General features: G+C 42.5%; 1 long non-coding RNA gene across 1 annotated transcript; it reads left to right on the plus strand.

Moving 5' to 3' along the window:
- The first annotated feature begins 1,268 nt into the window (after positions 1-1,268).
- On the plus strand, positions 1,269-10,616 carry LOC112132004 (uncharacterized). The gene is made up of 4 exons (XR_002913810.2): positions 1,269-1,468; positions 10,082-10,213; positions 10,327-10,334; positions 10,522-10,616. It is a non-coding gene; the product is annotated as an uncharacterized LOC112132004 (long non-coding RNA).
- Positions 10,617-12,899: the final 2,283 nt, after the last annotated feature.

The raw sequence follows: 12,899 nt of genomic DNA on the forward strand, positions 1-12,899 counted from the left end.
GTGCTGATTGGTGTGTTTACAAACCTTGAGCTAGATACAGAGTGCCAATTGGTGTATTTACAATCCCTGAGCTAGACATAAATGTTCTCCAAGGTCCCACCAAAGTAGCTAGATACAGCATGTCCATTGGTGCATTCACAAACCCTGAGCTAGACACAGGGTGCTGATTGGTGTATTTACAATCCCTGAGCTAGACATAAAGGTTCTCCACGTCCCCACCAGACTCAGGAGCCCAGCTGGCTTCACCCAGTGGGTCCTGCACCGGGGCTGCAGGTGGAGCTGCCTGCCAGTCCCGCGCCCTGCGCCCGCACTCCTCAGCCCTTGGGTGGTCCATGGGACTGGGCGCCCTGGAGCAGGGGGCGGCGCTCATCGCTCATCGGGGAGGCTCGGGCCTCACAGGAGCCCATGGAGGTGGTGGAAGGCTCAGCCATGACGGGCTGCAGGTCCCGAGCCCTGCCCAGCGGGAAGGCAGCTAAGGCCCGCTGAGAAATCGAGCGCAGCGCGGTCGGCCGGCACTGCTGGGGGACCCAGTACACCCTCCACAGCCGCTGGCCCGGGTGCTAAGCCCCTCATTGCCCGGGGCTGGCAGGGCCGGCAGGCTGCTCCGAGTGCGGGGCCCGCCAAGCCCACGCCCACCCGGAACTCCAGCTGGCCCGGAAGCGCCGCGCGCAGCCCGGGTTCCCGCTCGCGCCTCTCTCTCCACACCTCCCTGCAAGCTGAGGGAGCCGGCTCCGGCCTTGGCCAGCCCAGAAAGGGGCTCCCACAGTGCAGCGGTGGGCTGAAGGGCTCAAGTGCCGCCAAAGTGGGAGCCCAGGCAGAGGAGGCGCCCAGAGCGAGCGAGGGCTGTGAGGACTGCCAGCACGCTGTCACCTCTCAGCATAATCTTGGCTTACCGCAACCTTTGCCTCCCAGGTTCAAGCGATTCTCCCTCCTCAGCTGAGGCTACAGGCATGCGCCACTGTGCTCAGCTAATTTTTGTATTTTTAGTAGAGACAGGGTTTCACCATGTTGACCAGGCTGGTCTCGAACTCCTGACCTCAGGTGATCCACCTGCCTCGGCCTCCCAAAGTGCTGGGATTACAGGTGTGAGCCACTGCGCCTGGCCTTTTTTTTTTTTTTTTTTTTAATTGAGATGTAGTCTCACTCTGCCGCCCAGGCTGGAGTACAGTGGCGCCATCTTGGCTCACTGCCACCTCCGCCTCCCAGGTTCAACCAATTCTCCTGCCTCAGCCTCCCAAGTAGCTGGGATTATAGGCGCCCACCACCATGCCTGGATACTTTTTTTTTTTGTATTTTTAGTAGAGACGGGGTTTTGCCATATCGGCCAGGCTGGTCTCCACCTCCCGTGATCCGCCTGCCTCTGCCTCACAAAGTGCTGGGATTACAGACCTGAGGCACCGCGCCTGGCCTGAAGAATCTTTTCAAGTGCAACAGGGAGAGGGATGGTTGTATCAGAATGTTTTCAACTGTAAGTATTCAAGGTAGTTGGAAACAGTAAAGAAATGTCTTACCTCACAAGAAGTCCCAAGATAGAGTGGCTCCGGGGTCAGTTAATTCAGTGACTCAAAGATGTTATCAAGGGCCCAGTTTTTTTTCATCTTCCACTCTGCTATTTTCAGCATGTTGACTACTCCCTCTCTCTTTTTTTTTCTGTTCGCTCCCTTTGTGGTTGTAAGAGGCTACTGAAGATCCAGGCCTCAGTGAGATATGACAATATCCAGTGGAAACGGAGTGAATGTCACTTTTCTTGCATTTTTTTAAACCAGTAACTAAAACCTTTCACAAAAGCCATGTCACACTTCATGTCTTTTTGTCCTAATCCAAGCATTGGCAAGAAGAATTAATTCATTTGTTCACTCTTCATATATTTATTGAATGTCTATTATGTGTCGCTAGAGCTAGGAAACCTCAGATGGCAAAACAGGTAAAAATCATACAGCTTATATTCTAGTGGGAAGAGATAAAAAAGAACCAAATGGGTAAAGTGGTGATAAATATTATTGGGATAAAAGTGCAATGGGAAAGGGAGATAAGTCATGCTGGTTAGGTAGCAGTAGGGAAGATACCAGATAATTGGGTTTCACCAGTGGGAAAATATCGCCTAGGGCTGGAACTGAGGCTAAAGATCACCACACCTGAAGCAGATGGTCCCTTGGAAAAGGAAAGTGAATAAAAATGAGGTTCTCTTAGGAAGAATAAAGTGAGAGACAGTTGTTAGATAGGCAATTACCAGTAAGGGCAAGCTATGGAAGTTGTGGGACACAGTGCAAAATGAAAATGCAGAATTGTTATTCAAAAATTAGGAAAAAGTATCACTCTTGGACAAAAATATAACTGTCTTTTTACTTTCAGTCTTTTTGTTGACCTGTTATGATGGTTTTAATTTGCTATTTAATATCTTTATAGGTAAAGAAAAATTGAAAATTTAAATTATTAGTATGTATTTTATTACTCATTTTGCTAGTGTATAATGCCTGTTTTATATGCAAACATAAGAACATTTAACTAATATGTGGAATCACCAAAACTATAGTTCCTATTTTTGTGGCTCCTACATGGATACACATTTTATTCTTACTAGAACAGTGGAAATGATGCACAAAACAAACTCAATTGTCTTTTTTCATTTCCTTTTTTTTAAATTTTATTTTTGAGATGGAATCTGGCTCTGTTGCCCAGGCTGGAGTGCAGTGGCACAATCTCGCCTTGGCTCACTGTAGCCTCCACCTCCTGGGTTCAAGTGATTCTCCAGCCTCAGCCTCCTGAGCAGCTAAGATTACAGGTGCACGCAACTATACCCGGCTAATTTTTGTATTTTTACAGAGATGGAGTTTCACCATGTTGACCAGGCTGGTCTCAAACTCCTGACCTTGAGTGATCTGCCCACCTTGGCCTCCCAAAGAGCTGGGATTACAGGCATGAGCCACCGTGCCCGGCCTTATTTCTTTTCTTTCTTTCTTTCTTTTTTTTTAAAATTATACTTTAAGTTCTAGGGTACATGTGCACAACATGCACGTTTGTTACGTATGTATACATGTGCCATGTTGGTGTGCTGCACCCATTAACTCGTCATTTACACTAGGTATATCTCCTAATGCTATCCCTCCCCCCTCCCCCCATCCCATGACAGGCCCCAGTGTGTGATGTTCCCATTCCTGTGTCCAAGTGTTCTCACTGTTCAGTTCCCACCTATGAGTGAGAACATGCGGTGTTCGGTTTTTTGTCCTTGCGATAGTTTACTGAGAATGATGATTTCCAATTTCATCCATGTCCCTACAAAGGACGTGAACTCATCATTTTTTATGGCTGCATAGTATTCCATGGTGTATATGTGCCACATTTTCTTAATCCAGTCTATCATTGTTGGACATTTGGGTTGGTTCCAAGTCTTTGCTATTGTGAATAGTGCTGCAATAAACATACGTGTCCATGTGTCTTTATAGCAGCATGATTTATAGTCCTTTGGGTATATACCCAGTAATGGGATGGCTGGGTCAAATGGTATTTCTAGTTCTAGATCCCTGAGGAATCACCACACTGACTTCCACAATGGTTGAACTAGTTTACAGTCCCACCAACAGTGTAAAAGTGTTCCTATTTCTCCACATCCTCTCCAGCACCTGTTGTTTCCTGACTTTTTAATGATTGCCATTCTAACTGGTGTGAGATGGTATCTCATTGTGGTTTTGATTTGCATTTCTCTGATGACCAGTGATGATGAACATTTTTTCATGTGTCTTTTGGCTGCATAAATGTCTTCTTTTGAGAAGTGTCTGTTCATATCCTTTGCCCACTTTTTGATGGGGTTGTTTTTTTCTTGTAAAATTGTTTGAGTTCTTAGTAGATTCTGGATATTAGCCCTTTGTCAGATGAGTAGATTGCAAAAATTTTTTTCCATTCCATAGGTTGCCTGTTCACTCCAGTAGTAATTTCTTTTGCTGTGCAGAAGCTCTTTAGTTTAATTATATCCCATTTGTTAATTTTGGCTTTTGTTGCCATTGCTTTTGGTGTTTTAGACATGAAGTCCTTGCCCATGCCTATGTCCTGAATGGTAATGCCTAGGTTTTCTTCTAGGGTTTTTATGGTTTTAGGTCTAACATTTAAGTCTTTAATCCATCTTGAATTGATTTTTGTATAAGATGTAAGGAAGGGATCCAGTTTCAGCTTTCTACATATGGCTAGCCAGTTTTCCCAACACCATTTATTAAATAGGGAATCCTTTCCCCATTTCTTGTTTTTGTCACGTTTGTCAAAGATCAGATGGTTGTAGATGTGTGGTATTATTTCTGAGGGCTCTGTTCTGTTCCATTGGTCTATATCTCTGTTTTGCTACCAGTACCATGCTGTTTTGGTTACTGTAGCCTTGTAGTATAGTTTGAAGTCAGGTAGTGTGATGCCTCCAGCTTTGTTCCTTTTGCTTAGGATTGTCTTGGTAACGTGGGCTCTTTTCTGGTTCCATATGAACTTTAAAGTAGTTTTTTCCAATTCTGTGAAGAAAGTCATTGGTAGCTTGATGGGGATGGCATTGAATCTGTAAATTACCTTGGGCAGTATGGCCATTTTCATGATATTGATTCTTCCTATCCATGAGCATGGAATGTTCTTTCATTTGTTTGTGTCCTCTTTTGTTTCGTTGAGCAGTGGTTTGTGATCCTCCTTGAAGAGGTCCTTCACATCCCTTGTAAGTTGGATTCCTAGGTATTTTATTCTCTTGGAAGCAATTGTGAATGGGAGTTCACTCATGATTTGGCTCTCTCGTTTGTCTGTTGTTTGTGTATAAGAATGCTTGTGATTTTTGCACATTGATTTTGTATCCTGAGACTTTGCTGAAGTGGCTTATCAGCTTAAGGAGATTTTGGGTTGAGATGATGGGGTTTTCTAAATATACGATCATGTAATCTGCAAACAGGGACAATTTGACTTCCTCTTTTCTTAATTGAATACCTTTTATTTCTTTCTCTTGCCTGATTGCCCTGGGCAGAACTTCCAACTCTATGTTGAATAGGAGTAGTGAGAGACGGCATCCCTGTCTTGTGCCAGTTTTCAAAGGGAATGCTTCCAGTTTTTGCCCATTCAGTATGATATTGGCTGTGGGTTTGTCATAAATAGCTCTTATTATTTTGAGATATGTCCCATCAATACCGAATTTATTGAGAGTTTTTAGTATGAAGGGCTGTTGAATTTTGTTGAAGGCCTTCTCTGCATTTATTGAGATAATCCTGTGGTTTTTGTCTTCGGTTCTGTTTATATGCTGGATTATGTTTATTGATTTGGGTGTGTTGAACCAGCCTTGCATCCCAAGGATGAAGCCCACTTGATCATGGTGGATAAGCTTTTTGATGTGCTGCTGTATTCGGTTTGCCAGTATTTTATTGATGATTTTTGCATTGATATTCATCAGGGTTATTTGTCTAAAATTCTCTTTTTTTGTTGTGTCTCTGCCAGGCTTTTTTGATGCTGGCCTCGTAAAATGAGTTAGGGAGCATTCCCTCTTTTTTCTATTGATTGGAATAGTTTCAGAAGGAATGGTACCAGCTCCTCCTTGTACCTCTGGTAGAATTCGGCTGTGAATCCATCTGGTCCTGGACTTTTTTTTTGGTTGGTAAGCTATTAATTATTGCCTCAATTTCAGAGCCTGTTATTGGTCTATTCAGGGATTCAACTTCTTCCTGGTTTAGTCTTGGGAGGGTGTATGTGTCCAAGAATTTATCCATTTCTTCTAGATTTTCTAGTTTATTTACGTAGAGATGTTTATAGTATTCTCTGATGGTAGTTTGTATTTCTGTGGGATCTGTGGTGATATCCCCTTTATCATTTCTTGTTGCGTCTATTTGGTTCTTCTCTCTTTTCTTCTTTGTTAGTCTTGCTAGCGGTCTATCAATTTTGTTGATCTTTTCAAAAAACCAGCTCCTGGATTCATTGATTTTTTGAAGGGATTTTTGTGTCTCTATCTCCTTCAGTTCTGCTCTGATTTTAGTTATTTCTTGCCTTCTGCTAGCTTTTGAATGTGTTTGCTCTTGCTTCTCTAGTTCTTTTAATGGTGATGTTAGGGTGTCAATTTTAGATCTTTCCTGCTTCCTCTTGTGGGCATTTAGTGCTATAAATTTCCCTCTACACACTGCTTTAAATGTGTCCCAGAGATTCTGGTATGTTGTGTCTTTGTTCGCATTGGTTTTAAAGAACATCTTTATTTCTGCCTTCATTTCATTATGTACCCAGTAGTCATTCAGGAGCAGGTTGTTCAGTTTCCATGTAGCTGAGTGGTTTTGAGTGAGTTTCTTAATCCTGAGTTCTAGTTTGATTGCACTGTGGCCTGAGAGAGAGTTCGTTATAATTTCTGTTCTTTCACATTTGCTGAGGAGTGCTTTACTTCCAACTATGAGGGCAATTTTGGAATAAGTGCGATGTGGTGCTGAGAAGAATGTATATTGTGTTGATTTGGGGTGGAGAGTTCTGTAGATGTCTATTAGGTCCGCCTGGTGCAGAGCTGAGTTCAATTCCTGGATATCCTTGTTAACTTTCTGTCTCGTTCATCTGTCTAATGTTGACAGTGGGGTTTTAAAGTCTCCCATTAGTATTGTGTGGGAGTCTAAGTCTCTTTGTAGGTCTCTAAGGACTTGCTTTATGAATCTGGGTGCTCCTTTATTGGGTGCATATATATTTAGGGTAGTTAGCTCTTCTTGTTGAATTGATCCCTTTACCATTATGTAATGGCCTTCTTTGCCTCTTTTGATCTTTGTTGGTTTAAAGTCTGTTTTATCAGAGACTAGGATTGCAACCCTTGCCTTTTTTTGTTTTCCATTTGCTTGGTAGATCTTCCTCCATCCCTTTATTTTGAGCCTGTGTGTGTCTTTGCATGTGAGATGGGTCTCCTGAATAAAGCACACCAATGGTTCTTGACTCTTTATCCAATTTGCCAGTCTGTGTCTTTTAATTGGAGCATGTAGCCCATTTACATTTAAGGTTAATATTATTATATGTGAATTTGGTCCTGTCATTATGATGTTAGCTGGTTATTTTGCTCGTTAGTTGATGCAGTTTCTTCCTAGCATCGATGGTCTTTACAATTTGGCATGTTTTTGCAATGGGTGGTACCGGTTGTTCTTTTCCATGTTTAGTGCTTCCTTCATGAGCTGTTGTAGGGCAGGCCTGGTGGTGACAAAATCTCTCAGCATTTGGTTGTCTGTAAAGGATTTTATTTCTCCTTCACTTATGAAGCTCAGTTTGGCTGGATATGAAATTCTGGGTTGAAAATTCTTTTCTTTAAGAATGTTGAATATTGGCCCCCACTCTATTCTGGCTTGTAGAGTTTCTGCCGAGAGATCAGCTGTTAGTCTGATGGGCTTCCCTTTGTGGGTAACCCGACCTTTCTCTCTGGCTGCCCTTAACATTTTTTCCTTCATTTGAACTTTGGTGAATCTGACAATTATGTGTCGTGGAGTTGCTTTTCTTGAGGAGCATCTCTGTGGTGTTCTCTGTATTTTCTGAATTTGAATGTTGGCCTGCCTTGCTAGGTTGTGGAAGTTCTCCTGGATAATATCCTGCAGAGTGTTTTCCAACTTGGTTCCATTCTCCCTGTCACTTTCAGGTACACCAATCAGATGTAGATTTGGTCTTTTCACATAGTCCCATATTTCTTGGAGGCTTTGTTCATTTCTTTTTACTCTTTTTTCTTTAAACTTCTCTTCTTGCTTCATTTCATTCATTTGATCTTCAGTCACTGATACCCTTTCTTCCACTTGATTGAATCAGCTGCTGAAGCTTGTGCATTCATCACGTAGTTCTTGTGCCATGGTTTTCAGCTCCATCAGGTCATTTAAGGATTTCTGTACACTGGTTATTCTAGTTAGCCATTCATCTAATCTTTTTTCAAGGTTGTTAGCTCCTTTGCTTTGGGTTCACACTTCCTCCTTTAGCTCAGAGAAGTTTGATCATCTGAAGCCTTCTTCTCTCAACTTGTCAAAGTCATTCTCTGTCCAGCTTTGTTCCATGCTGGCGAGGAGCTGTGTTCCTTTGGAGGGGTAGAGGTGCTCTGATTTTTATAATTTTCAGCTTTTCTGCTCTGTTTTTTCCCCATCTTTTTGGTTTTATCTAGCTTTGGTGTTTGATAATGGTGATGTACAGATGGAGTTTTGGTGTGGATGTCCTTTCTGTTTGTTAGTTTTCCTTCTAACACTCAGGACCCTCAGCTGCACATCTGTTGGAGTTTGCAGGAGGTCTACTCCAGACCTGTTTGCCTGGGTATCAGCAGCAGAGGCTGCAGAACAGTGAATATTGCTGAACAGCAAATGTTGCTGCCTGATCATTCCTCTAGAAGCTTCATCTCAGAGGGGTACCTGGCCGTGTGAGGTGTCAGTCTGCCCCTACTGGGGGGTGCCTCCCAGTTAGGCTACTCAGGGATCAGGGACTCACTTGAGGAGGCAGTCTGTCCGTTCTCAGATCTCAAACTCCGTGCTGCGAGAACCACTACTCTCTTCAAAGCTGTCAGACAGGGACATTTAAGTCTGCAGAGGTTTCTGCTGCCTTTTGTTTGGCTATACCCTGCCCCCAGAGGTGGAGTCTACAGAGGCAGGCAGGCCTCCTTGAGCTGCAGTGCGTTCCACCCAGTTTGAGCTTCCCGGCTGCTTTGTTTACCTACTCAAGCCTCAGCAATGGCGGGCGCCCCACCCCCAGCCTCGCTGCTGCCTTGCAGTTCGATCTTAGACTGCTGTGCTAGCAAAGAGGGAGGCTTTGTGGGCATGGGACCCTCCGAGCCAGGCACGGGATATAATCTCCTGGTGTGCCATTTGCTAAGACTGTTGGAAAAGCACAGTATTAGGGTGGGAGTGACTCGATTTTCCAGGTGCCATCTGTCACAGCTTCCCTTGGCTAGGAAAGGGAATTCTCTGACCCTTTGCACTTCCTGGGTGAGGCGATGCCTCGCCCTGCTTTGGCTTACACTTGGTGGGCTGCACCCACTGTCCTGCACCCACTGTCCGACAAGCCCCAGTGAGATGAACCCGGTACCTCAGTTGGAAATGCAGAAATCACCCGTCTTCTGCATCACTCACGCTGGGAGCTGTAGACTGGAGCTGTTCCAATTTGGCCATCTTGCTTCTTTTTTTGAGACAGAGTCTTGCTTTGTTGCCCAGGCTGCAGCTCACTGCAACCTTCACCTCCTCGGTTTAAGTGATTCTCCTGCCTCAGGCCCCTGAGTAGCTGGGATAAGAGGTGCATACCACCATGCCTGGCTAATTTTTGCATTTTTAGTAGAGATGGAGTTTCACCATGTTGGTCAGGCTGGTCTCGAACTCCTGACCTCGTGATCCGCCCACCTCAGCCTCCCTAAGTGCTGGGATTACAGGCATGACCACCACGCCTGGCCTTATTTCATTTCTTAATAGGTGCATGTTCTTCCCATAGTTTCTACTTGTTATTTATTGATAAGTAAGGAAGTTACAGAAAGGAAAAGAAATTATGGCCTGTCCTATCTTTCCCTTTCTTTCTATGTTATTCATTTCCAGCATAAGTGGTTGGCTAATATAGGAAAGTAACATGAATAAGAAAGGAAATGGTAGGATTTCTTGATTGTGTTTCTTAGAATGTCTTTGTCTTCTTTCTGCATTTATAGCAGGATTTGGTTTGAATGTAAAGTTTGGGGGTTTCAGTGCTCCCGTTACTCAGTCATAGACGTAACACATTTACCTTGTACTTCGTATGAGTCTCCGTAAGCTCTTACATGCTGTGGGTCCAACTGAACCCTGTGCTCATGGGGCATTGCTTTTTCCAAATTTTAGATTTCTGAGCAAAATAAATGCTACATTTTTAAAGCTATGAAATTTTGTGGTGGTTTGTTATGTAGTGATAGTAACTGGAATATATACCAAAATAGGTCTGTACCTTTGAAAATGTAATCTCCTGTCATGACTCTCAATAACGAAAGTGATGTTACATTAGAATCAACTGGGTCACATTTTCAAAATATAGCAAAAGTCCATGACAGTATATTCTATGATAACATGAATTTGGATATAACAAAATTGACTTCTGTCCTCCACCCCACCTTGTTCTCAAAATCCCCATCATATTTAACTTGGAGAAGAAAACCACCACCTAGAGTGCCAAACTGCAACAGAGACCTAGACAGATTCAGATTGTGCCACTGGAGCCCTGGAATTACCAGTTGGATTGCTGGATAGACTCACTCTGTTAATTTATTTAATCTTGTATCAAGGTAATACTAAATTTTTTGTTATTGAATATTTTGTACCCAACTTATTATGTTACAGTGGGGTTTTATGTATGGCTGACCGAATCAATCTTTCCAAATTCATTTCCTCTTCCTAGATCCACAGGTAAACTACATTTTCCAGGGCCTTTGAGTCAGTGTGTGGCAGTATGACTAATTCTTGCCAATAGAATGTAAGCAGAAATGAGATGACATTTCCAGTTGAGACAGTTAAGAATGAATGTGCCTTCTCATTTTTTTTCTCCCCTTGTTGTCAACTGGATGGCACATTGTTGAAAATAGGGGATGCCCAGCATGGAAGAAGACTGAACCATCACTTAGAGGAGAGCTGCTTACCCCTCACTGGGTTGTGGCATGAACAATAAATATACTTTTAAGATACTGAAATTTGGGAGTTTTAATTTTCACTAGAGCATAGCCTAGTCTATATAAGGAATTTAAAGGGGATTGCTGCTGTAACCCTAAAATATGTTATTGGCTTAATAGTTGAATACTGGAGAGTGAGGAAACTGATATTCGGGGCTGCAGAGATGGCAGATCTATGGTATAGACTGGTAAAGTATTTGGTACAACTGTTTCCTGTAATATCTTGGGAAGTAGGCCATGGCCCTACTGAGCCAGCAGCTCTGGGGGATATGACTATAAAGAGCCAAAATGTTATTGCATGTTGGTTTCCATTTGCTGCATTTTGGGAAAGTATTACAAGAAAGAGATGAGGTTAGGAGATAATTGGCTGGTGTAACCAGAAATAAAAGAAATAAAGAGACTCTAAAAATTTGGGGCATTGAAAGTTTGGAAAAATCCAACAGCTTCTAGACTCCCAAATGTAGGTAATAAGACAGAGACAAAGTCCTTGAACGACAGGCAAAGATTAGGTTAAGAACATAGCTATTCCATTCAAGGTTGATATCCTCAAGGTAACCTGTTTTTATTTATTTCAGAGAAAGAGATATGATGAGGGAAGGAGAAAAAAGAAACACAGGTTTGAGAAAGAACTTTGGTTTCTTATTTATTTTATTTTATTTTATTATTATTATACTTTTAGGGTACATGTGCACAATGTGCAGGTTAGTTACATATGTATACATGTGCCATGCTGGTGTGCTGCACCCATTAACTCGTCATTTAGCATTAGGTATATCTCCTAATGCTATCCCTCCCACCTCCCCCCACCCCACAACAGGCCCCAGAGTGTGATGTTCCTCTTCCTGTGTCCATGTGTTCTCATTGTTCAATTCCCACCTGTGAGTGAGAACATGCGGTGTTTGGTTTTTTGTCCTTGCGATAGTTTACTGAGAATGATGATTTCCAATTTCATCCATGTCCCTACAAAGGACATGAACTCATCATTTTTTATGGCTGCATAGTATTCCATGGTGTATATGTGCCACATTTTCTTAATCCAGTCTATCATTGTTGGACATTTGGGTTGGTTCCAAGTCTTTGCTATTGTGAATAATGCCGCAATAAACATATGTGTGCATGTGTCTTTATAGCAGCATGATTTATAGTCCTTTGGGTATATACCCAGTAATGGGATGGCTGGGTCAAATGGTATTTCTAGTTCTAGATCCCTGAGGAATCGCCACACTGACTTCCACAAGGGTTGAACTAGTTTACAGTCTCACCAACAGTGTAAAAGTGTTCCTATTTCTCCACATTCTCTCCAGCACCTGTTGTTTCCTGACTTTTTAGTGATTGCCATTCTAACTGGTGTGAGATGGTATCTCATTGTGGTTTTGATTTGCATTTCTCTGATGGCAACACGCTACCTGACTTCAAACTATACTACAAGGCTACAGTAACCAAAACAGCATGGTACTGGTACCAAAACAGAGATATAGATCAATGGAACAGAACAGAGCCCTCAGAAATAATGCCTCATATCTACAGCTATCTGATCTTTGACAAACCTGAGAAAAACAAGAAATGGGGAAAGGATTCCCTATTTAATAAATGGTGCTGGGAAAACTGGCTAGCCATACGTAGAAAGCTGAAACTGGATCCCTTCCTTACACCTTATACAAAAATTAATTCAAGATGGATTAAAGACTTAAACGTTAGACCTAAAACCATAAAAACCCTAGAAGAAAACCTAGGCAATACCATTCAGGACATAGGCATGGGCAAGGACTTCATGTCTAAAACACCAAAAGCAATGGCAACAAAAGCCAAAATTGACAAATGGGATATAATTAAACTAAAGAGCTTCTGCAGAGCAAAAGAAACTACCATCACAGTGAACAGGCAACCTACAAAATGGGAGAAAATTTTCACAACCTACTCATCTGACAAAGGGCTAATATCCAGAATCTACAATGAACTCAAACAAATTTACAAGAAAAAAACAACCCCATCAAAAAGTGGGTGAAGGACATGAACAGACACTTCTCAAAAGAAGACATTTATGCAGCCAAAAAACACATGAAAAAATGCTCACCATCACTGGGTTCTCATTAATGTAAGGCATGGGTTCATTGCAAACATATCATTCTTTGAGAAAATTATATTGCCACATAATCCAAACTTGGAGTGTTTCAGACTTAAAACAACCCTTAGGCTCCTAAAGGTCCACATGCAGGAGAAGTAGGCTATAAAATTTGTCCAGTCCCCAAGAAGGATAGGACATACACCTTCAGATGCGGGAAACAAGGAGAATAGGTTAGTTGGG

The sequence above is a fragment of the Pongo abelii genome, chromosome 12, assembly GCF_028885655.2.
Source record: "Pongo abelii isolate AG06213 chromosome 12, NHGRI_mPonAbe1-v2.0_pri, whole genome shotgun sequence".
Taxonomy (NCBI): domain Eukaryota; kingdom Metazoa; phylum Chordata; class Mammalia; order Primates; family Hominidae; genus Pongo; species Pongo abelii.